Genomic DNA, 26,961 nt, shown 5'->3' on the forward strand with positions numbered 1-26,961 from the left:
GGGCAGACGGACGTCAATCGGTCCGTGTGACGCGATCTGGTGAGGTGACACTCCCTTTATTAACATATCTCCACACACGAGGGTCAATCACACGCTGCTGATGGTTATAAATCCTCCAATTGGATTCCGAAGTCGATATTCTGTTCATAATCTTCAATCGTCTAACTTTTTAATCATGGCGGAGGGAGGCGTGCACGTTGCTGTGGTAACGCCGTCTTGGCTGCTCTTACCCCTCCCCCCACCGCAGTTAATCATAAAACAAGAGGAAACAAATCGGGCGTTCAAATATCAGAATTGTTCACGGCATTAGAAATCTACAGATTTGATAGAATAAAATAAACAGCAGCCGCGCGGAATTGGGGTTTCATTCCATAGAACCATAGAAAATTACAGCTCAGAAACAGGCCTTTTGGCCCTTCTTGTCTGTGCCGAACCATTTTATGCCTAGTCCCACTGACCTGCACTTGGACCATATCCCTCCACACCCCTCTCATCCATGAACCCGTCCAAGTTTTTCTTAAATGGAGCATTTACCACTTTATCCGGCAGCTCATTCCACACTCCCACCACTCTCTGCGTGAAGAAGCCCCCCCCTAATATTCCCTTTAAACTTTTCTCCTTTCACCCTTAACCCATGCCCTCTGGTTTTTTTTTCCCCTAGCCTCAGCGGAAAAAGCCTGCTTCATAAAGTGGAGGTTGCAACGTCATTGGTGTGATTGAAGGCAGGCGGGGAGGCGGCAACGCAATGAGGATGGGATCAATGGGGATATTGTACAATTGGGAAACTTCAGCACACACTACACACACAGCCCTGTTACACATGTGAAACTCAGCACACACTACACACAGCCATGTTACACAACATGTGAAACTCAGCACACACTACACACACAGCCATGTTACACAACATGTGAAACTCAGCACACACTACACACACAGCCCTGTTACACATGTGAAACACAGTAAGAAGTTTAACAACACCAGGTTAAAGTCCAACAGGTTTATTTGGTAGCAAAAGCCACACAAGCTTTCGAGGCTCTGAGCCCCTTCTTCAGGTGAGTGGGAATTCTGTTCACAAACAGAACTTATAAGACACAGACTCAATTTACATGAATAATGGTTGGAATGCGAATACTTACAACTAATCCAGTCTTTAAGAAACAAAACAATGGGAGTGGGGAGAGCATCAAGACAGGCTAAAAAGATGTGTATTGTCTCCAGACAAGACAGCCGGTGAAACTCTGCAGGTCCACGCAACTGTGGGAGTTACAAATAGTGTGACATAAATTCTGATTCTAGGATCGCATGATAAAGACTCAGGAGGAAAAAAGCAGAAATATTTATGTGAAATAGTGTGACATAAACCCAATATCCCGGTTGAGGCCGTCCTTGTGTGTGCGGAACCTGGCTATCAGTTTCTGCTCCGCGACTCTGCGCTGTCGTGTGTCGCGAAGGCCGCCTTGGAGAACGCTTACCCGAATATCAGAGGCCGAATGCCCGTGACCGCTGAAGTGCTCCCCAACAGGAAGAGAACAGTCTTGCCTGGTGATTGTCGAGCGGTGTTCATTCATCCGTTGTCGCAGCGTCTGCATAGTTTCCCCAATGTACCATGCCTCGGGACATCCTTTCTTGCAGCGTATCAGGTAGACAACGTTGGCCGAGTTGCAAGAGTATGTACCGTGTACCTGGTGGATGGTGTTCTCACGTGAGATGATGGCATCTGTGTCGATGATCCGGCACGTCTTGCAGAGGTTGCTGTGGCAGGGTTGTGTGGTGTCTTGGTCACTGTTCTCCTGAAGGCTGGGTAGTTTGCTGCGGACAATGGTCTGTTTGAGGTTGTGCGGTTGTTTGAAGGCAAGAAGTGGGGGTGTGGGGATGGCCTTGGCGAGATGTTCGTCTTCATCAATGACATGTTGAAGGCTCCGGAGGAGATGCCGTAGCTTCTCCGCTCCGGGGAAGTACTGGACAACGAAGGGTACTCTGTCCACTGTGTCCCGTGTTTGTCTTCTGAGGAGGTCGGTGCGGTTTTTCGCTGTGGCGCGTTGGAACTGTTGATCAATGAGTCTAGCGCCATATCCTGTTCTTATGAGGGCATCTTTCAGCGTCTGGAGGTGTCTGTTGCGATCCTCCTCATCCGAGCAGATCCTGTGTATACGGAGGGCTTGTCCGTAGGGGATGGCTTCTTTAACGTGTTTAGGGTGGAAGCTGGAGAAGTGGAGCATCGTGAGGTTATCCGTGGGCTTGCGGTACAGTGAGGTGCTGAGGTGACCGTCCTTAATGGAGATGCGCGTGTCCAAGAATGCAACCGATTCCGGAGAGTAGTCTATGGTGAGCCTGATGGTGGGATGGAACTTGTTGATGTCATCATAGAGTTGTTTCAGTGATTGTTCACCATGAGTCCAAAGGAAGAAAATGTCATCGATGTATCTAGTGTATAGCACCGGTTGAAGGTCCCGTGCGGTGAAGAAGTCTTGTTCGAACCTGTGCATGAAGATGTTGGCATATTGAGGTGCAAATTTGGTCCCCATGGCTGTTCCGTGTGTCTGGATGAAGAACTGGTTGTTGAAGGTGAAGATATTGTGGTCCAGGATGAAGCGGATGAGATGTAAAATTGCATCTGGAAACTGGCAGTTGTTGGCGCTGAGCACTGAGGCCGTTGCAGCAATGCCATCGTCGTGGGGGATGCTGGTGTAGAGTGCTGAGACATCCATTGTGACGAGGAGTGCTCCTGGTTCAACTGCTCCATGTGTGTTGAGTTTCTGTAGGAAGTCCGTCGTGTCGCGACAAAAGCTGGGGGTTCTTTGTACAATGGGTTTCAGGATGCCCTCGACATAGCCGGAGAGGTTCTCGCACAGGGTCCCATTGCCCGATACGATGGGACGGCCGGGTGTGTTTGCCTTGTGTATCTTCGGGAGGCAGTAGAGATCTCCAACGCGGGGAGTACGTGGGATGAGAGCACGGAGGGTGTTCTGAAGGTCCGGATCAAAGGTCTTGATCAGAGTGTTGAGTTGACGGGTGTGTTCTTTGGTCGGATCTGCAGGTAACTGTCTGTAGTGTTCCTCGTTGTTGAGTTGTCGGTACACTTCTTTGCAGTAATCCGTTCTGTTCAGTATGACGATGGCCCCTCCTTTGTCTGCTGGTTTGATGACAATGTTGCGGTTGGTCTTGAGAGCGTGGATGGAGTTACGTTGTGCTTGGGTGATGTTCGGGGCTGTCTTGTGAGTGCGGCTGATGAATTTGGTGTTGACGCACCTCCTGACGGCTTGGGCATACATGTCAAGTCGAGGGCAGCGGCCTTCCGGAGGAGTCCAATTCGACTCTTTCCTCTTCGGATGCACTGCGGATCTCTCTGTCGGCTGTTCCAGTTCATTGGCTGTCTCATTGTGTTCGTTGTTGGCCTCTTGGGGTTTGTGGAAGAACTCCCTCAGCCTCATTCGCCTGATGAATTCCTCTGTGTCTGCTGCGAGACTGATGGGGTCTATTTTGGTGGTGGGGCAAAAATTAAGCCCTCGGCTGAGAACTTCGATTTCATCTGGTTGAAGTGTGTAGTCGGACAAGTTGACAATGGACTTCCCTGCAGTGGGACTGTTTCCTACTGTGGTACCGGGGGAGGCTTGGTTGCTGCTGGTGGTGATGCCGAGTTTCTCAAGTTTCCTGTTCTTGGTGTGCATGTAGATGGTGTAGTTCCTTTGTCTCGTCTGCTTGGCAGAGTTTCGCAGCTGGTCTGCGTCCTGAGCGCAAGTTGAGAATATGGATTCGATCTTGGTTTCCAGGCTGCGGCGTTTGCTGTAGAGTTGGTGTATGAGGTGGTTGAGGAGGGTGAGAGAGGTGCGACGGCAAAGTCTCTCAGCGTAGTCTGTGTTATAGGTTGACCTGAGTGGGTTCGTGATCTGTAGTCCTTTCGGTATCTTGTCTGCTTTCTTGCATCTTTGTAGAAACTTGATGTCTGTGTCGATATGCGCGATCTTCTTGGCGATCCTCTCCACTTGGAGCCGGCAGTTTGCGGTGTCTATGGTAGTCATGATGTGGAGATGCCGGCGTTGGACTGGGGTAAACACAGTAAGAAGTTTAACAACACCAGGTTAAAGTCCAACAGGTTTATTTGGTAGCAAAAGCCACACAAGCTTTCGAGGCTCTGAGCCCCTTCTTCAGGTGAGTGGGAATTCTGTTCACAAACAGAACTTATAAGACACAGACTCAATTTACATGAATAATGGTTGGAATGCGAATACTTACAACTAATCCAGTCTTTAAGAAACAAAACAATGGGAGTGGGGAGAGCATCAAGACAGGCTAAAAAGATGTGTATTGTCTCCAGACAAGACAGCCGGTGAAACTCTGCAGGTCCACGCAACTGTGGGAGTTACAAATAGTGTGACATAAATTCTGATTCTAGGATCGCATGATAAAGACTCAGGAGGAAAAAAGCAGAAATATTTATGTGAAATAGTGTGACATAAACCCAATATCCCGGTTGAGGCCGTCCTTGTGTGTGCGGAACCTGGCTATCAGTTTCTGCTCCGCGACTCTGCGCTGTCGTGTGTCGCGAAGGCCGCCTTGGAGAACGCTTACCCGAATATCAGAGGCCGAATGCCCGTGACCGCTGAAGTGCTCCCCAACAGGAAGAGAACAGTCTTGCCTGGTGATTGTCGAGCGGTGTTCATTCATCCGTTGTCGCAGCGTCTGCATAGTTTCCCCAATGTACCATGCCTCGGGACATCCTTTCTTGCAGCGTATCAGGTAGACAACGTTGGCCGAGTTGCAAGAGTATGTACCGTGTACCTGGTGGATGGTGTTCTCACGTGAGATGATGGCATCTGTGTCGATGATCCGGCACGTCTTGCAGAGGTTGCTGTGGCAGGGTTGTGTGGTGTCTTGGTCACTGTTCTCCTGAAGGCTGGGTAGTTTGCTGCGGACAATGGTCTGTTTGAGGTTGTGAAACTCAGCACACACTACACACACAGCCCTGTTACACATGTGAAACTCAGCACACACTACACACAGCCATGTTACACAACATGTGAAACTCAGCACACACTACACACACAGCCATGTTACACAACATGTGAAACTCAGCACACACTACACACACAGCCCTGTTACACATGTGAAACTCAGCACACACTACACACACAGCCATGTTACACAACTTGTGAAACTCAGCACACACTACACACAGCCATGTTACACATGTGAAACTCAGCACACACTACACACACAGCCCTGTTATACAACATGTGAAACTAAGCACACACTCACACACAGCCCTGTTATACAGCATGTGAAACTCAGCACACACTACACACACAGCCCTGTTACACATGTGAAACTCAGCACACACTACACACACAGTCATGTTATACAACATGTGAAACTCAGCACACACTACACACAGCCATGTTACACATGTGAAACTCAGCACACACTACACACACAGCCCTGTTATACAACATGTGAAACTCAACACACACTCACACACAGCCCTGTTATACAACATGTGAAACTCAGCACACACTACACACACAGCCCTGTTACACATGTGAAACTCAGCACACACTACACACACAGCCCTGTTACACAACATGTGAAACTCAGCACACACTACACACAAAGCCCTGTTACACAACATGTGAAACTCAGCACACACTACACACACAGCCATGTTACACAACATGTGAAACTCAGCACACACTACACACACAGCCCTGTTACACAACATGTGAAACTCAGCACACACTACACACACAGCCCTGTTACACATATGAAACTCAGCACACACTACACACACAGCCATGTTACACAACATGTGAAACTCAACACACCCTACACACACAGCCCTGTTACACAACATGTGAAACTCAGCACACACTACACACACAGCAATGTTACACAAGAAACACAGCCATGTTACACAACATGTGAAACTCAGCACACACTACACACACAGCCATGTTATACAACATGTGAAACTCAGCATACACTACACACACAGCCATGTTATACAACATGTGAAACTCAGCACACACTACACACACAGCCCTGTTATACAACTTTTACAAGGAACTTTCGGGAAGAGTCTTCGCCCAACTGTAGAGTGAAAATGAACACATTTAACATATATACATGTTGACATATATGTATGTTTATGTAAATATAAACACACAATCATCTCTTATTCCTGGTTGCTACATCTTTTCCAAACATCCAATGAGGAGATACTTTTGTTTTCTGCCCAAGACCGCAAGAAACTAGAAAGGGTCATGAACGAAGCCAAGTCCATTGCTCAAACCAGCCTCCCATCCATTGACTCTGTCTACACTTCCCGCTGCCTCGGCAAAGCAGCCAGCATAATTAAGGACCCCACGCATCCCGGACATTCTCTCTTCCACCTTCTTGCGTCAGGAAAAAGATCCAAAATTCTGAGGTCACGTACCAACCGACTCAAGAACAGCTTCTTCCTGCTGCAATCAGACTTTTGAATGGACCTACCTTGCACTAAGTTGATCTTTCTCCACACCCTAGCTATGACTGTAACACTACATTCTGCACTCGCTCCTTCCCTTCTCAATGCTTTGTCTGTATAGCGTGCAAGAAACAATACTTTTCACTGTAAACTAATACATGTGACCATAATAAATCAGATCAAATCAAATCAATCAAAGGGAAGACCCAATAAGGTAATAAACCATGAAGTAAAGCAAATCTTATCAATTTAAATAATATCCTCATGTGTCCAGTACATATTTTCGATTTGATTTGATATTATTGTCACATGTATTCGTATATAGTGCAAAGTACTGTTTCTTCGCTATGCAGACAAAGCATACCATTTATAGAGTACATTGAGGAGTAGGAAAGGAGAGCGTGCAGAATATAGTGTTACAGTTGTAGCTAGGGTGAAGAGAAAGAACTGTTTAATATATGGTAGGTCCATTCAAAAGTCTGATGGCAGCAGGGAAGAAGCTGTTCTTGAGTCGATTGGTATGTGACCTCAGACCTTTGTACCTTTTTCCTCGAGGTTTATAGAGTCATAGAGGTTTACAGCATGGAAACAGGCCCTTCAGCCCAACTTGTCCATGCCACCCTTTTTTTTTAAACCTATAAGCTAGTTCCAATTAACCGCATTTGGCCCACATCCTTCTATACCCACCTTACCCAGGTAACTGTCTAAATGCTTTTTAAAAGACAAAATTGTACCCACCTCTACTACTACCTCTGGCAGATTGTTCACCTCCCTCTGTGTGAAAAACATTGCCCCTCTGGACCCTTTTGTATCTCTCCCCTCTCACCTTAAACCTATGCCCTCTTGTTTTAGACTCCCCTACCTTTGGGAAAAGATATTGACTATCTAGCTGATCTATGCCCCTCATTATTTTATAGACCTCTATAAGATCACCCCTCAGCCTTCTATACTCCAGTCCCAGTCTGTCCAGCCTCTCCTTATAACTCAAACTATCAAGTCCCGGTAGCATCCTAGTAAATCTCTTCTGCACTCTTTCTACTTTAATAATATCCTTTCTATAATAGGGTGACCAGAACTGTACACAGTATTCGAAATGTGGCCTTACCAATGACTTGTACAACTTCAACAAGACGTCCCAACTCCTGTATTCAGTGTTCTGACCAATGAAACCAAGCATGCTGAATGCCTTCTTCACCACTCTGTCCACCTGTGACTCTACTTTCAAGGAGCTATGAACCTGGATCTCTTTGTTCTGTAACTCTCCCCAACACCCTATCAGTAACTGAGTAAGTCCTGCCTGGGTTCAATCTACCAAAATGCATTACCTCGAATTTATCTAAATTAAACTTCATCTGCCATTCGTCAGCCCACTGGCCCAATTGATCAAGGTCCCGTTGCAATCCGAGATAACCTTCTTCACTGTCCACTATGCCACCAAACTTGGTGTCATCTGCAAACTTACTAACCATGCCTCCTATATTCTCATCCAAATCATTAATATAAATGACAAATAACTGGACCCAGCACTGATCCCTGAGGCACACCGCTGGTCACAGGCCTCCAGTTTGAAAAACAACCCTCTCCAACCACCCTCTGGCTTCCTGATGGAAGATAGTGGAAGAGATGTCTAAGAGTGAGACTTTTGCCCTTTATCTGGTGAGGACATTCTGCATTCGAGGCCAATCAGCTTTGCCAGTATCTCTGTAGTCCCAGCAATGCTTGGTTTGAGCAGTGGCCACTGCTGGGACTAGAGCAGTTCCCAAAGAAGAAAGGGGAAATTGTAATGGGAACAAATAAGAATTGAACACATACTTTGGTTCTGTCTTCACAAAAGATGGCACAAACAACCTCCTTGCAGTTATACAGGGCCTTGGTCAGGCCACACCTGGAACATTGCGTGCAGTTTTGGTCTTTCTACCTAAGAAAGGATATACTTGCTATAGGTTTGATTTGATTTGATTTATTATTGTCACATGTATTAACATACAGTGAAAAGTATTGTTTCTTGCCCGCTATACCGTTCTTAGAGAAGAAAACGAGAGAGTGCAGAATGTAGTGTTACAGTCGTAGCTAGGGTGTAGAGAAAGATCAAATTAATGCAAGGTAAGTCCAGTCAAAAGTCTGACAACAGCAAGGAAGAAGCTGTTCTTGAGTCGGTTGGTACGTGACCTCAGACTCGTGCCTCTTTTTCCCAACGGAAGAAGGTGGAAGAGAGAATGTCCGGGATGCGTGGGGTCCTTAATTATGCTGGCTGCTTTGCCGAGGCAGCGGGAAGTGTAGACAGAGTCAATGAATGGGAGGCTGGTTTGCGTGATGGATTGGGCTACATTTACGACCTTCTGTAGTTCCTTGCGGTCTTGGGCAGAGTCGGAGCCATCCCAAACTGTGATACAACCAGAAAGAAACCTTTCAACGGTGCATTTGTAAATGTTGGTGAGAGTCGTAGCTGACATGCCAAATTTCCTTCATCTTCTGAGAAAGTAGAGATGTTGGTGGGCTTTCTTAATTATAGTGTCGGCATGGGGGGACCAGGACAGGTTGTTGGTGATCTGGACACCTAGAAACTTGAAGCTCTCGACCCTTTCTGCTTCGTCCCCGTTGATGTAGACAGGGGCATGTTCTCCTTTATGCTTCCTGAAGTCGATGACGATCTCCTTTGTTTTGTTGACATTGAGAGAGAGATTATTGTTGCCGCACCAGTTCACCAGATTCTCTATCTCATTCCTGTACTCTGTCTCATCATTGTTTGAGATCCGACCCACTATGGTGGTGTCATCAGCAAACTTGAAAATCGAATTGGAGGGGAATTTGGCCACACAGTCATAGGTGTATAAGGAGTATAGTAGGAGGCTGAGAACACAGTCTTGTGGGGCACCGGTGTTGAGGATGATCATGGAGGAGGTGTTGTTGCCTATCCTTACAGATTGTGGTCTGTGAGTTAGGAAATTCAGGATCCAGTCGCAGAGGGAGGTGCCGAGGCCCAGGCCACGGAGTTTGGAGATGAGTTTCGTGGGAATAATGGTGTTGAAGTCTGAGCTGTAGTCAATAAATAGGAGTCTTGCATAGGTGTCCTTGTTATCTAAGTGTTCCAGGATTGCGTGCAGGGCCAGGGAGATAGCGTCTGCTGTGGACCTGTTGCGTCGATAGGTGAACTATAGTGGATTCAGATAGTCCGGGAGGCTGGAATTGATTCGTGCCATGACTAGTCTTTTGCAGCACTTCATAATGATGGATGTCAGAGCCACCAGCTGATAGTCATTAAGGCACGCTGCTTGGTTTTTCTTAGGTACCGGGATGATGGTTGTCTTCTTGAAGCAGATAGGGACCTCAGATTGTTGTAAAGAGAGGTTGAAGATGTCTGTGAATACCCCCGCCAGCTGATCCACGCAGGATCTGAGTGTTCGTCCAGGTACCCCATCTGGGCCAGTCGCTTTCCGTGGGTTGACCTTCGAGAAAGCTGCTCTGACATCTGTAATGGTGACCCCAGATACAGGTTCATCCAGGGCTTCCAGGATGGAGGGCATGCTCTCGCTGACCTCTTGCTCAAAACTAGCGTAGAATGCATTGAGCTCATCAGGAAGGGGTGTGTTGGAGCCGGCGATTTTACATGCCTTCATCTTGTAGCCTGTTATTTCTTGCAGACCATGCCATAGTCAGCGGGGGTCGGTGTGGCTAGCCTGGGACTCTAGCTTGGTCCGATATTGTCTTTTGGCATCTTTGATGGATCTCCTTACATCGTATCTGGCTTTTTTGTATAGGTCAGTGTCGCCTGACTTGAATGCCTCAGATCTGGACTTCAGCAAGCAGTGGATATCCCTGTTCATTCATGTTTTCCGGTTGGGAGACACACGGATTTGCTTCTTTGGCACACAGTCTTCCACACACTTACTAATGAAGTCAGTTACTGTCGTGGCGTACTCGTTCAGGCTGGTCACAGAGTTTTTAAATACTGACCAGTCCACTGACTCCAAGCAGCCCCATAGGAGATCATCCGATTCCTCAGAGCAACATTGCACAACTTTCTTTGATGGATTCTTCCGCTTCAGTTTTTGCTTATAAGCCGGGAGCACGGGCACAGCCTTGTGGTCTGATTTGCCAAAGTCTGGGTGGGCGATAGAGCGGTAGGCGTGTTTGATATTTGTGTAGCAGTGGTCTAGGATGTTTGGGCCTCTGGTGGAGCAGGACACGTGTTGGTTGTAACTTGGTAGTACTCTTGAGCTTGGCCTGTTTGAAGTTCCCGGCCATGATGAACAAGGCTCGGGATGTCTCGTCTCAAGACTATTCGTAGTGGTGTATATTTCGTCCAGTGCAATCTTCACGTCCGCATGGGGTGGGATGTAAACTGTCATCAGGATAACGGAGGTGAACTCCCGCGGAAGGTAGTAGGGGCGGCATTTTAGCATCAGGTATTCTAGGTCTGGGGACCAGAAAGTTGCCAGTGTTGCTGCGTCTAGGCGCCACGAGGTGTTGATTAGGAAGTAGACCCCACCTCCCCCAGCCTTGCCTGAGGCCGCTGTACGGTCCATTCGATGGATTGAGAAGCCCCCTGGTTGTAGGGCGCTGTCCGGTGAAGCAGGAGTGAGCCACGTCTCTGTGAAACAGAGTACACCGCAGTCCCTCAGTTCTCTTTGGGAAGTGATGTATGGGTATGACAGGGTAGTAGCATACCCTTGGGCGACGTCAAGACACTTTAGGCTTTAGGAACAGAAGGTATTTAGTGATAAAGAGACACAAGGTACAAGGGATTGCAGCCCATGGCTATCTTGGGGCAGAGCTCCAGTCCATACATACTTACTGCATGGCTGCTCGATGATTCTGCCTGAGAAAGGACTTCACCTTGTAGGGTGGTCACCTGCTCACTGTTCCCATTAGTCCCTCCAGCCAGGTGACCCATTTCTGCTATGCTGTCTCAAAGAGACAGTCACCACAATCACGACAGACAGGATAAATGGTGAAAAACTGTTCCCTCTCAAGAGTACATCAAAATCTATAGAGGGTACAGATTCAAAATAATGGGCAAAAGAGATAGAAGTGATGTGAGGAAAATCTTTTTCACCCAGAGACCATAAGACCATAAGACATAGGAGCAGAATTAGGCCATTCGGCCTATCGAGTCTGCTCTGAGTCTGCTGGGTGGAGTCTGGAACAAACTCCCTGAGAGGGTGGCGGAGGCAGGTTCGATGGAGGTATTCAAAAGGAGATTGGATTGCTATCTGAAAAGAGAGAATGCGAGGCAGAGAGTGGGACTAGGTAGAATGCAGACTTGATAGGCTGAATGACCTTCCGCACTCTAAAAGTTCTGTGATTCTGCAGTGTTGGTTAACAGATGGACATTGGCCAGGAAATCAGGGAGAATCCCCCTTCTCTTCTTTGATATAATCTAAAAGATGGTTCCTTTGACAGTGCAGCTCATTATTGCAATGGAGAGTCAGTCTAGACCTCGGTGTTCAAGTCTCTAGGGATTTAAACCCACAACATTTTCTCTCATAAGCAAGTGCTGCCCACTGAGTCTTAGCAGACACTGGAGAGAGTGAGATGTCAGCAAAATACTGCAGATGCTGAAATCTGAAATAAAAACAGAAAATGCTGGATAAACTCTGCAGATCTGGCAGCATCTGTGGAGAGAGAAACAGAGTTCATGTTTCGAGTCCATATGACTCTTCTACAGAACTGAAGAGGGATAGAAATGTAATGAATTATGTAGTTGGAGAGGGGGTGGGGCACAATAGAAGGTTAGGGATAGGTCGGAGCTAAGGAGAGATTGACAAAGGTGTCACGGACACAAGATAAAAGGAGTGTAATGGTGGCATTAAGGACTGAAGAAGGTGCTCACAGTGGCAAAAGGGTAAGATAGAACGTGTTAATAGGAGAACAAGGGTCAGTGCTCAATGAAAGCAAAACTGAACAACAAGGGAGAGGTGGTCATGTGGGGGAGGGGTGGGGTTATGTTGGGGCAAGCCAAGGCAAACAAAAAACAAAAGGTGGGGGTCAAGATGGAGGGGCAAGTTCACAGAGAGAGTAATTACTGGCAACAGCCAATCAGAATAGCTTCTGATTTGCTGGCATTGATCCGTTGGAAGTTTCCGGTAAAGAATCTGTTACCAGGAACTCAAGCAATTTATCAGAATCTGTCACATCTGCATTGTCTCTCTCTCTTCCTCGCTCACTCTCTAATTATAGTTTCTATTTCGTGCTCTCTGTAACCACAATTAAATAGTAAGAAGTCTCACAACACCAGGTTAAAGTCCAACAGGTTTGGACCTGTTGGACTTTAACCTGGTGTTGTGAGACTTTTTACTGTGTTCACCCCAGTCCAACGCCGGCATCTCCACATCATGACCACAATTAAAAGCAGTAGTTTAAGCTGACACTTATATCCTTCCGACATTAATCTGTCAGAATTACATAGAACATACATAGAACAGTACAGCACAGTACAGGCCGTTCGGCCCTCAATGTTGCGCCGAGCTTTGTCTGAAACCAAGATCAAGCTTTCCCACTTCCTTTACAATTGTTTGACTTGTTATCTCACAATCGTCATATACAATGAATCTCTGTCAAAATAAATTCCAGCACTTTGCTACTAGGAATCTAATAATAATTCAAGGACTGGAACTCACTAAAGTTAATGTAAGTGAGGAAACACTATTAGAAAACACAATGGTACTAAAGGTTGACAAACCTCAAAGACAGGAAATCATGAGATATGGGGAGTGGCCAGGAAAAAGGAGTTTGGTAGAAGATCAACCATCAGCTCCTCAGGGTAGTGTCCTCGGCCCAACCATCTTCAATTGCTTCATCAATGACCTTGTTTGGTTAGAAATGGGGAGGTTCACTGATGATTGCACAACGTTCAGCACCATTCATGACTCCTCAGATACTGACGCAGAGCATGTCCAAACAGAACACAACCTGGACAATATCTAGACTTGGATTGACAAGTGGCAGTAACATTCGTGACACACAAGTGCCAGGCAATGACCATCTCCAACAAGAGAAAATCTAACCATCGCCCCTTGACGTTCAATGGCGTCAGCATCACTGAATCTCCCCACTGCCAACGATTAATGATTGACCAGAAACTCAACTGGACTAGTGTCAGGCAAACAAAGTCCATTTTAAGGGATTTATATTTGTATTGTTAAGCATTAGAAATAGGTATGGGTTTAAGTTGGTTTAATTTAGTGTTACTGTGTAAGTAAGGATAAACCTATAGTTAGATTCATGCTAGACAAAGGTGTTTGTATGTGTGGGGGTTTGCTCACTTCAAACTGTGCTTCTATTGCGCGGAGAGGGGATTATGGCATGAAAAGTAAACAAGCTGGCGGAAGCATAAAGTTGTTGCTTAGCCACCGGAGGCACCTTTAGGGCAGGAAGGCTTTTTGAGTTCAATTTTTTAGCTGGATAGATTGAAGTTGAAGGTAGAAAGCTGGAGACTGAACATCTCTCAACTCTGCCAGAAGAAACGTTGGATAGGACAAGGGGCCTACGAAAAGGCAGACTTCCCAAAGAACCTGATGAATTTCAGACAACCAGGAATTGGGACAGAAAGAATGTCTTAGGAAGACTGAAGTTAAGGGAACAGAGACCAGAAGTTGAACAAGGCACTGTTCAGAAGAATTCAAGGGAAAAGCAGATAAAGTGTTCTGGGTTAAAGAGACTGTTGCAGTAATCAGACTTAAAGTGGGAAAGCAGACTTCAGAGGTAAATCAAAAGTTTGGTGACATTTGAAACTATCAAGGGAATCAATAGTTGAAGCAATTGTGAAGAGTTTGTGTGACAGTCAAGTCAAAAGAATCCTTAAGGGAGAGATGTAAAACGTAGTGCTGGGTTCCTTGTTAAAAGTGGTGCATCAGCCTCGTTTGACAGTATATTTGGAAAACCTGGGATGAACAAAGAACAAAGAAAAGGAACAGGCCCATTGTCGACAGGAATAGTGCCAGAAGACTGGAGGATAGCAAATGTTGTCCGCTTGTTCAAGAAGGGGAGTAGAGACAACCCTCGTAATTATAGACCAGTGAGCCTTACTTCTGTTGTGGGCAAAGTTTTGGAAAGGATTATAAGAGATAGGATTTATAGGCATCTAGAAAGGCCCTTCGGCCCTCCAAGCCTGCACTGACCATGCTGTCCATCTGAACTAAAATCCCCTACCCTTCTGGGGACCATATCCTTCCATTCCAATCCTATTCATGCATTTGTCCAGATGTCCCTTAAAAGTCACTGTCCTTTCTGCTTCCACTACCTCAACCCGCAGCGGGTTCCAGGCACCCACCACCCTCTGAGTAAAATACTTGCCTCATACATCTCCTTTAAACCTTGCCCCTTGCACCTTAAACCTATGCCCTCTAATAATTGACCTGGGAAAAAGCTTCTGACTATCCACTCTGTCCATACCACTCATAATTTATAACTTCTATCAGGTCTCCCTCAACCTCCTTCGTTCCAGTGAGAACAAACCAAGTTTCTTCAACCTCTCCGCATACTAATGCCCTCCATACCAGGCAACATCCTGGTAAATCTTTTCTGTATCCTCTCCAAAGCCACCACATCCCTTCTGGTAATATGGCGACCAGATTTGAACACTATATTCCAAGTGTGGCCTAACTAAGGTTTTATAAAGCTGCAACATGACTTGCCAATTTTTAAATTCAATGCCCTGGCTGATGAAGGCAAGCATGCCGTATGCCTTCTTGACTACCTTCTCCACCTGTGTTGCCACTTTCATTGACCTGTGTACCTGTACACCCAGATCCCTCTGCCTCTCAATACTCTTAAGGGTTCTGCCATTTACTGTATATTTCCCATCTGTATTGGACCTTCCATTTACCTCACATTTGTCCGGAGTAAACTCCGTTTGCCATCTTTCTGCCCAAGTCTCCAACCAATCCATATCGTGTTGTATCCTCTGATGGTCCTCATCGCTATCCACAATTCCACCAACCTTTGTGTCACCCACAAACTTACTAATCAAACCAGTTACATTTTCCTCCAAATCATTTATATATATTACCAGCAGCAAAGGTCCCAGCACTGACCCTAAGTGGCAATGCCACTAGTCACAGCCCTCCATTCAGAAATGGATCCTTCCACTGCTATACTCTGTCTTCGATGACAGAGTAAGGAGTCTAATAACACCAGGTTAAAGTCCAACAGGTTTATTTGGTAGCAAACGCCACTAGCTTTCGGAGCGCTGCTCCTTCGTCAGATGGAGTGGAAATCTGCACTCAAACAGGGCAGAGACACATGACAGTCGATGACAGAGCCAGTTCTGCATCAATGGATTCTTAATGCAAACAGCTGATGGAAAACATTGTTTGAAAGGAGATTTTAAAACTTGCCTTTTTTGGGAACAGAGTTTGGAAACTCTCAGATGACAATCATCTGGAGGGATTGTGAGAGAAAGAAAATTGGTTGAGTGGCATTGGCCATTTGGTCAGGGTGGAGTGTGTCTGACCACAGTCAGCCTATGTGTTTAAAGGGACTGTATGTTATTGAGACCATTGTAGCCTAAGATATACATTATAATCCATGTAAACTTTAAAATCTGTGTATGTTTACAAAGATAAGTGGGAGTGAAGGTGTATTGTATTATAGTCAAACTTTTAATGTTTAATAAGTTTTTTTTCTTGTTTAAAAACTAATTAGCAGTCCTGTGATTCTGTTCCTTCATGTTTTCTAAAACATATTATGGTCTTCTGAGTTAGGACTGCATTCTGGGATCTTCCTGTACAGTTATATAATCAACTGTGTTCGTAGCACTAGCCACTTATGTACTGTGGCTACAAGAGCAAGTCAGAGGCTAGGAATCCTGCAGTGAATAAAGCCTGTCCATAATCTACAAGGCACAAGTCAAGAGTGTGATGAAATACTCTCCACTTGCCTGGATGGGTGCAGTTCCGACAACACTCAATAGACTGGACACCCTATCCACAAACATCCAATCCTCCCACCACCACAGTGGCAGCTGTGTGTACCATCTACAAGATGCACTGCAGGAACTCACCAAGACTCCTTAGGCATTTCAAACCTATGACCACTTCCATCTAGAAGGAGAAGGGCAGCAGATACCTGAGAACATCACCACCTGGAAGTTCCCCTCCAAGCCACTCACCATCCTGACTTGGAAATATGTCGCCATTCCTTCACCGTCGCTGAGTCAAAATCCTGGAACTAAAGTTTATTTATTATTGTCACAAATAGGCTTACATTAACACTGCAATGAAGTTACTGTGAAAATCCCCTAGTCGCCACACTCCGGCACCTGTTCAGGTACACTGAGGGAGAATTTAGCATGGCCTATCCACCTACATGCACATTTTTGGATTGTGGGAGGAAACTGGAGCACCTGGAGGAAACCCATGCAGACACAGGGAGAATGTGCAGACTCCGCACAGACAGTGACCCAAGACGGGAATCGAACCCGGGTCCCTGAGGCAGTGAGGCAGCAGTGCTAACCACTGTGCCACTGTGCTGCCCTAACTCCTTCTCTAACAGCACTGTGGGTGTCCTTACAGCATGTGGGCTGCAGCAGTTCAAGAAGGCAGCTCACCACCACCTCCTCATGGGCAATTAGGGATGAGTAATGAATGTTGGCCTAACCAGCAATGCCAGTAAATGAATCAAAAAAATCAGGGATCAGTGTTAGGGCTGCAACATTTTACAAACAATGTCAATGGATAAAGGGACTGATTGCATGGGTGCTGGATTTGCTGATAGTACAAAGTGAGATAGTGAGCTGTGAAGAGGATATAAGGGGTCTACAAAAGGATATAGGCAGGTTAAATGATTGGGCAAAAATTTGATACAGGGTGTATAATATGGGAAAGTGTGAAATTGTCCACTTTGGCAGGAAGAATAGAAGCGCTGAATATTATTTAAATGGAGAAAGATTTTATAGAACTCCAGGGTACGGTGTATGGAGGGATCTGGGTGTCCTGGTACATGAATCACAGGAAGTTAGTACACAAGTAATTAGGAAGGCAGATGGAATGTTGTTGCTTATTGCAAGTTAATGAAATATTAAAGTAGGGATGTTTTGTTACAGTTGTATAGGGTGTTGATGAGACCATATTTGGAGAACTGTGTACAGTTTCATAGAATCACAGAATGTATAATTCAGAAGGAGGTAAAAAGATATAACTTTGCAAACCGTACAATGTTATATCGCTTATTTCCCAATGAGTCTTAGCTGTTGCTGGAGCCATGTTGCAGTCACTTTATCTTAACCACACAACACCCCACCTGGTTCAACACTCTCACACTCTTGTTACTTTTAAAGGTTACAAATCCCCCTACACTCAAGGAATTATGGTTTTCAAATCCTGCCAAAGAGCCACGAGGCTGGCTAAGAACCCCGCCAATGTTAACTGCGAGGGTATCTGGTCAGACCCCATTTGGAGTATTATGAGCAGTTTTGGATTCCATATCTAAGGAAGGATGTGCTGGCCTTGGAAAGGGTCCAGAGGAGGTTCACAAGAATGATCCCTGAAATGAAGAGCTTGTCGTATGAGGAACGGTTGAGACTCTAGGTCTGTACTCATTGGAGTTTAGAAGGAATGAGGGGGGATCTTATTGAAACTTACAGGATACTGCGAGGTCTTGATAGAGTGGACGTGGAGAGGATATTTCCACTCATCGGAAAAACTAGAACCAAAGGGCACAACCTTAGGCTGAAGGGACGATCCTTTAAAATAGAGATGAGGAGGGATTTCTTCAGCCAGAGAGTGGTGAATCTGTGGAACTCTTTGCCACAGAAGGCTATGGAGGCCAGGTCATTGAGTGTATTTAAGACAGAGATAGATAGGTTCTTGATTGATAAGGGGATCAGGGGTTATGGGAAAAAGGCAGAAGAATGGGGATGAGAAAAATATCAACCATAATTGATTGGCGAAGCAGATTTGATGGACCAAGTGACCTAATTCTGCTCCTGTGTCTTATGGTTTTATGGTCTTATGGTATCCCAAAACCCAGAAGGTTAACTTGGAACAACCAGTTTTTAGTGGTGTATACTTTTAATTTAGTACAATGTGAGGAAAGATATGCAAACCAATGAGAACAAAGAACAACAAAGAACAGTACAGCACAGGAAACAGGCCCTCCGGCGCTCCAAGCCTGTGCCGCTCCTTGGTCCAACTAGACCAATCGTTTGTATCCCTCCATTCCCAGGCTGCTCATGTGACTATCCAGGTAAGTCTTAAACGATGTCAGCGTGCCTGCCTCCACCACCCTACTTGGCAGCGCATTCCAGGCCCCCACCACCCTCTGTGTAAAAAACATCCCTCTAATATCTGAGTTATACTTCGCCCCTCTCACCTTGAGCCCGTGACCCCTCGTGAACGTCACTTCTGATCTGGGAAAAAGCTTCCCACCGTTCACCCTATCTATCCCCTTCATAATCTTGTACACCTCTATTAGATCTCCCCTCATTCTCCGTCTTTCCAGGGAGAACAACCCCAGTTTACCCAATCTCTCCTCATAGCTAAGACCCTCCATACCAGGCAACATCCTGGTAAACCTTCTCTGCACTCTCTCTAACGCCTCCACGTCCTTCTGGTAGTGCGGCGACCAGAACTGGACGCAGTACTCCAAATGTGGCCTAACCAGCGTTCTATACAGCTGCATCATCAGACTCCAGCTTTTATACTTTATACCCTGTCCTATAAAGGCAAGCATACCATATGCCTTCTTCACCACCTTCTCCACCTGTGTTGCCACCTTCAAGGATTTTTGGACTTGCACACCTCGGTCCCTCTGTGTTTCTATACTCCTGATGACTCTGCCATTTATTGTATAACTCCTCCCTACATTATTTCTTCCAAAATGCATCACTTCGCATTTATCCGGATTAAACTCCATCTGCCACCTCTCCGCCCAATTTTCCAGCCTATCTATATCCTGCTGTATTGCCCGACAATGCTCATCGCTATCCGCAAGTCCAGCCATCTTCGTGTCATCCGCAAACTTGCTGATTACACCAGTTACACCAGAAACTGTACAGCCTTGCTGTAATCAGTCATCAAAGAATATTTATTAACTTAAATGTAACAAACAACAAGAAAGACTACAATACAAAACAATAGTCCATTTAGCTACAATAATGGCTACACACATGCAGCATCTTATGAAGTTAACCCCATTCCTGCCTACCTACATTCTTGATCTCTGAGAAATGTCTCTTGTCCCAAAACAATATCCCACGCAGTATAACTCTGAGTTAAAACCAGCAAATAGTTACCACCCACGAGTTATCTTTAGGTTTGCAGAGTCTTTTGTCCATTTGGGGTAGTTTTGCTCTGAGGTATTCAAAACTAGCAGCTTTGAGGCTGGAATTCTGTGCTTTTGGGAGAGTTCCACTTCGCAACTGGACGTGGCTATATTCTTGACCGCTTGCCAGCTGTTGTCCTCTGTTCCTCTTAGAAACATAGAAAATAGGAGCAGAAGTAGGCCATCCTCTCCTGCTGTGCCCAGTTAACGCTGCTTTGGATGTACGGTTTTTTCCCTTTGTTATCCTATCTAAAGAGCAACAAGGGAGAGAGTAGGGCCTCTTAAGGATCAACAAGGTCATCTATGTGCGGGTCCACAAGAGATGGGTGAGATCCTAAATGAATATTTCTCATCAGTATTTACTGTTGAGAAGAGCATGGACGTTAGGGAACTTGGGGAAATAAATAGTGATGTCTTAAGGAGTGTACATATTACAGAGAAGGAGGTGCTGGAAGTCTTAAAGTGCATCAAGGTAGATAAATCCCCGGGACCTGATGAAGTGTAACCCAGGACATTGTGGGAGGCGAGGGAGGACATTGCGGGTCCCCTCGCCGAGATATTTGAATCATTGATAGTCACGGATGAGGTGCCTGAAGATTGGAGAGTGGCAAATGTTGTGCCTTTGTTTAAAAAGGGCTGCAGGGAAAAGCCTGGGAACTACAGGCCAGTGAGCCTCACATCTGTGGTGGGTAAATTGTTGGAAGTTATTTTGAGAGACAGGATCTACAGGCATTTAGAGATGCAAGGACTGATTAGGGACAGTCAGCATGGCCTTGTGAATGGAAAATCATATCTCACAAATTTGATTGAGTTTTTTGAAGGGGTAACCAAGAAAGTAGATGAGGGCAGTGCAGTTTCATAGAAACCCTACAGCACAGAAAGAGGCCATTCGGCCCATCGAGTCTGCACCGACCAGAAGTTGATGTTGTCTACATTGACTTTAGCAAGGCCTTTGACAAGGTACCGCATGGTAGGTTGTTACATAAAGTTAAATCTCACGGGATCCCGGGTGAGGTATCTAAATGGATACAAAATTGGCTTCTTGACAGGATGTGGAGATGCCGGCGTTGGACTGGGGTAAGCACAGTAAGAAGTCTCACAACACCAGGTTAAAGTCCAACAGGTTTATTTGGTAGCAAATACCATAAGCTTTCGGAGCTTGCTGCTCCTTCCCCAAGCGTTCTCCAAGGCAGCCTTCACGACACACGACAGCGCAGAGTCGCTGAGCAGAAACTGATAGCCAAGTTCCGCACACATGAGGACGGCCTAAACCGGGATGTTGGATTTATGTCACATTATCAGTAACCCCCACAGCTCGCCCCTGGTCTTAGAACATAGAACATAGAAAGCCACAGCACAAACAGGCCCTTCGGCCCACAAGTTGCGCTGATCATATCCCTACCTCTAGGCCTATCTATAGCCCTCAATCCCATTAAATCCCATGTACTCATCCAGAAGTCTCTTAAAAGACCCCAACGAGTTTGCCTCCACCACCACCGACGTCAGCCGATTCCACTCACCCACCACCCTCTGAGTGAAAAACTTACCCCTGACATCTCCTCTGTACCTACCCCCCAGCACCTTAAACCTGTGTCCTCTCGTAGCAACCATTTCAGCCCTTGGAAATAGCCTCTGAGAGTCTACCCTATCCAGACCTCTCAACATCTTGTAAACCTCTATCAGGTCACCTCTCATCCTTCGTCTCTCCAGGGAGAAGAGACCAAGCTCCCTCAACCTATCCTCATAAGGCATGCCCCCCAATCCAGGCAACATCCTTGTAAATCTCCTCTGCACCCTTTCAATGGCTTCAACATCTTTCCTGTAATGAGGTGACCAGAACTGCGCGCAGTACTCCAAGTGGGGTCTAACCAGGGTCCTATAAAGCTGCAGCATTATCTCCCGACTCCTAAACTCAATCCCTCGATTAATGAAGGCTAGTACGCCGTACGCCTTCTTGACCGCATCCTCCACCTGCGAGGCCGATTTAAGAGTCCTATGGACCCGGACCCCAAGGTCCTTCTGATCCTCTACACTGCTAAGAATGGTACCCTTCATATTATACTGCTGCTTCATCCCATTGGATCTGCCAAAATGGATCACTACACACTTATCCGGGTTGAAGTCCATCTGCCACTTCTCCGCCCAGTCTTGCATTCTATCGATGTCTCGCTGCAACTTCTGACATCCCTCCAAACTATCCACAACACCACCTACCTTGGTGTCGTCAGCAAACTGACCAACCCATCCCTCCACTTCCTCATCCAGGTCATTTATGAAAATGACAAACAGCAAGGGTCCCAGAACAGATCCCTGGGGCACTCCACTGGTCACTGACCTCCATGCAGAGAAAGACCCCTCCACAGCCACTCTCTGCCTTCTGCAGGCAAGCCAGTTCTGGATCCACAAGGCAACAGCCCCTTGGATCCCATGCCCTCTCACTTTCTCAAGAAGTCTTGCATGGGGGACCTTATCGAACGCCTTGCTGAAGTCCATATAGACCACATCCACCGCTCTTCCTTCGTCAATGTGTTTGGTCACATTTTCAAAGAACTCAACCAGGCTCGTAAGGCACGACCTGCCCTTGACAAAGCCGTGCTGACTACTTTTGATCATACTAAACTTCTCTAGATGATCATAAATCCTGTCTCTCAGGATCCTCTCCATCAACTTACCAACCACTGAGGTTAGACTCACCGGTCGGTAATTTCCCGGGCTGTCCCTGTTCCCTTTCTTGAATATAGGGACCACATCTGCAATCCTCCGGAACCTCTCCCGTCTCCATCGACGATGCAAAGATCATCGCCAAAGGCTCCGCAATCTCCTTGCATAATCTCACCAGCTGTTCTGTCTGGAGACAATACACATCTCTTTAACCTGTGTTTAATGTTCCCTCCAACCACATTATCTGTACCTTTTAAGACCTGGCTGGCTGTAGAGATTTGCATTCTAATTAGTATTCTGTAACTTGATTTCTGTGTCTGTGCACTGTTGGAGAACAGAGACCACTCCATCTGACGAAGGAGCAGCAAGCTCCGAAAGCTTATGGTATTTGCTACCAAATAAACCTGTTGGACTTTAACCTGGTGTTGTGAGACTTCTTACTGTTCTTGACAGGAGCCAGAGGATGGTTGCAGAGGGTTGTATTTCAAACTGGAGACCTGTGACCAGCGGTGTGCCTCAGGGATCAGTGCTGGGTCCACTGTTATTTGTCATTTATATTAATGATTTGGATGAGAATACAGGAGGTATAGTTAGTAAGTTTGCAGAAGACACTAAGATTGGTGGCATAGTGGACAGTGAAGAAAGTTATCTCCAGTTGCAACGGGATCTTGATCAATTGGGCCAGTGGGCTGACGAATGGCAGATGGAGTTTAATTTAGACAAATGCGAGGTGATGCATTTTGGTAGATTGAACCAGGGCAGGACTTACTCAGTTAATGGTAGGGCATTAGGGAGAGTTACAGAACAAAGAGATCTAGGGGTACATGTTCATAGCTCCTTGAAAGTGGAGTCACAGGTGGACAGAGTGGTGAAGAAGGCATTCGGCATGCTTGGTTTCATCGGTCAGAACATTGAATACAGGAGTTGGAATGTCTTGTTGAAGTTGTACAAGACATTGGTACGGCCACACTTGGAATACTGTGTGCAATTCTGGTCACCCTATTATAGAAAGGATATTATTAAACTAGAAAGAGTGCAGAAAAGATTTACTAGGATGCTACTGGGACTTGATGGATTGAGTTATGAGGAGAGGCTGGATAGACTGGGACTTTTTTCAGGGTAGGAGGCTGAGGGGTGATCTTATAGAGGTCTATAAAATAATGAGGGGCACAGATCAGCTAGATAGTCAATATCTTTTCCCAAAGGTCGGGGAGTCTAAAACTAGAGGGCATAGGTTTAAGGTGGGAGGAGAGAGGTACAAAAGTGTCCAGAGGGGCAATTTTTTCACACAGAGGGTGGTGAGTGTCTGGAAGCTGCCAGAGGTAGTAGTAGAGGCGGGTACAATTTTGTCTTTTAAAAAGCATTTAGATAGTTACATAGGTACGATGGGTATAGAGGGATATGGGCCAAATGTGGGCAATTGGGATTAGCTTAAGGGTTTTAAAAAAGAAAGGGCGGCATGGACAAGTTGGGTCGAAGGGCCTGTTTCCATGCTGTAAACCTCTATGACTCTATAAATAGCCCCTTGGACCGGGCTTTTGGTATAGAGGCCAAAAGAGAAAACGCTGGAAAATCTCAGCAAGTCTGGCAGCATCTGTCAGGAGAGAAAAGAGCTGACTTTTCGTGTTCAGATTACCTCTTTGACAAAGGGTCATCTGGACTCGAAACGTCAGCTCTTTTCTCTCCTTACAGATGCTGCCAAACCTACTGAGATTTTCCAGCGTTTTCTCTTTTGGTTTCAGATTCCAGCATCCGCAGTAATCTGCTTTTATTATTTTACTATAGAGGTGTCAATTGTGTTCTTATTTCTCCACTTTCAACTTATCTCTTCTCCAGTTCTAACACCTATTTCTATGTTCCATTGTTCACCCCCCCAGGTAGACAGAGTGGTGAAGAAGGTGTTTAGTACACTGGCCTTCATCAGTCAGCACAGTAAGAAGTCTCACAACACCAGGTTAAAGTCCAACAGGTTTATTTGGTAGCAAATACCATAATCTTTCGGAGCACTGCTCCTTCGTCAGATGGAGTGGATATCTGTTCTCAAACAGTGCAAACAGACACAGAAATCAAATTACAGAATACTGATTAGAATGCAAATCTCTACAGCCAGCCAGGTCTTAAATGTACAGACAATGTGGGTGGAGGGAGCATTCAACACAGGTTAAAGAGATGTGTATTGTCTCCATCTTCACACAGAGGGCGGTGTGTGTATCATCAGTCAGGGCATTGATTATAGGAGTTGGGACGTTATGTTACAGTTGTAGAAGTCATTGGTGAGGCCGCATTTGGAGTATTGTGTACAGTTTTGGTCACCCTGTTATAGGAAAGACATTGATAAACTGCAAAGAGTGCAAAGACGACTTACGAGGATGTTGCCAGGATGAGTGGGCCTGAGTTATAGGGAGAGGTTGGCCAGGCTGGGGCTTTATTTCTAGGAACGTAGGAGATTGAGGGGTGACCTTATTGACGTGATAAAATCATGAGGGGCATAGATAGGATGAAAGCACATTGTCTTTTCCCCAGGGTAGGGGAATTGAAACCCAGAGGGCAAAGGTTTAAGGTGAGAGGGGAAAGATTTAAAAGGGACCTGAGGGGCAACATCTTCACACAGAGGGCGGTGAGTGTATGGAATGAGCTGCCAGAGAAAGTGGTTGAGGCAGATTCAATAGCAACATTTACAAAGCATTTGGATAAGTATGTGGATGGGAAAGGATTAGAGGGATATGGGCCAAACGCGGGGGCAATTGGGACTAGGTGGGAGGGTACCATGGTCGGCATGGTCCGGTTGGGCCGAAGGACCTGTTTCCATGCTGTATTGCTCTATGACTCTATTGCCAGCATTTTACCACCCTGCCCACCATGGAAATTGGAGTGGGCAAGGGGTGGATCATGGAAAGGTCTGTTGACCTCGGGCGGAATATTATGGTTTCGGGACGAGCGAGGTTGGAAAATCCCACTCTATGATTCTATGTCGTGTTTTCCTGCTGCTAGGCTAATTTGCATATTAAAAACCTCTTCAAACCAATGCAGTCTTATCAATTCCTCTTTCAGCCCATTCTTCAAACTTTATTTTATCCAAACCTTTTTAAAAAGTTTTTATTTTCTCAATTCTTAAATCTTCATCTTCTTCAAAGATCTTGACACCACCTCTGCTGGTTCTGTCATTCCGGTTGAGACAGGACATACTCAGGGCTGGTGGGGCCCATCCCTAATTCCCCTTGAACCGAGTAGCTTGCAAGGCCATTTCAAAGGGCAGTGAGTCTGGAGTCACATGCAGGCCAGACTGGGTAAGGCTCCTCATGGTAACATGTTTCACAACAACCGATGGATAGTTTCATGTTAACCATTGCCATTCCAGATTTATGGGTGCGATTCTCCCATCCCGTCAGGCTAATTTTTTAGTGTGGTGGCCCGGGAAAATTGTGTGTGGGCCAATTTGCGGGATTCGCGCATGCGTTCCTGCCACGCACGCATCTCCCAGCACCGGATATCTGACATGTTCGGGGCAATGCTGGAAACCGTCAGGAACAGCCGGTAAGTGATTTAAATCTTATTTTAATGTTATTTTAATGTGATCATTGGGCCTGGGACTGAAGTCTCCGGGCCCGCTAGCATCTCCCACTTTGCCAGTACAATTTCACTCTGGTGGGGTTTTTGGGGAAGCAGCAGGAGACCCCGCTGGAGTGAAGACGGGGCAATCGGGGCCCCCCCAGGGGGTCGGGCGGCGGGGGAGTGGTGCCTCTGGGCATGGGCATCCTGGCAGTGCCAGCCTGTGCTCCCTGGAACTACCCAAGGGACAAAGTGCTCATGCCCAGAGGGCACCTTGGCACTGCCCAGTGGGCATCGGACAGTGCTGGGGGGGCGGGGCCTAGGGGGCAGGGCCTGCTCGGGGCGGGGCCTAGGGTGCAATTGGTGGGGGTGGGGGTGGGGGTTCTGCTGCCACTCTGCACGGAGATTTGTCGGGACTGGAGGCACGCCAGCAATCGGGGCAGGCTGAGGGAGGTGGGGGGGTGGGTGGGTGGGGGAGTGGTCAGCCTGGTGGCTCTGCCTCCTGTGGGGTTGGGGTATGTTGGGGGGGGGAGGATTGTCACTGCTGGGGGGGCAAGGGGCTGGAGATCGTGGTGCTTCGGGATGGGGGGGAAGGCCAGGTAATGTTTGTGGGGACCGTGATTGGGCTGAGGGGGTCCTGGATTGGCCAGTGATTGAGCTGGCCAGCAATCGGGAGGCTGGCAGTTCGGGGCCACTGTGCATGTGCAGAGTTCCAGAACTCTCAGACTCTGCTGTGAATGGGCCCCGCCCTCCGAGCCTTTAATGATATTCTCGCTTCTGACCCCTGCATTGCACAGAGTGTGGGAGATTCGAGTCTGAACTCCCACTGAAAAAACAATCGTGATTTCCACCATTTTTCTCACAAATTCAGCACTTAGAACTTTTTTGGGAGAATCGCCCTCTATGAATTAAATTTAAGTTTTAGTAGCTGCCGTGGTGGGATTTGAACACATGTCCCCCAGAAAGTTATCTTGGACCTCAGGATTACTAGTCCAGTGACATTACCACTAAGCCACCCTCTCCTG

General features: G+C 46.5%; 1 protein-coding gene across 1 annotated transcript in view; it reads left to right on the forward strand.

The window, feature by feature from the left end:
* The first annotated feature begins 13 nt into the window (after window positions 1-13).
* LOC144505462 (atypical chemokine receptor 2-like) overlaps window positions 14-26,961 on the forward strand; it is a 120,923-nt gene continuing 93,975 nt past the window's right edge. Inside the window, exon 1 of the mRNA XM_078231595.1 lies at window positions 14-39. The gene's annotated coding sequence lies outside the window, so the exon portion shown is untranslated. The remainder of the gene's footprint in view (window positions 40-26,961) is intronic.

Source organism: Mustelus asterias, chromosome 2 (assembly GCF_964213995.1).
Source record: "Mustelus asterias chromosome 2, sMusAst1.hap1.1, whole genome shotgun sequence".
NCBI classification, from domain to species: domain Eukaryota; kingdom Metazoa; phylum Chordata; class Chondrichthyes; order Carcharhiniformes; family Triakidae; genus Mustelus; species Mustelus asterias.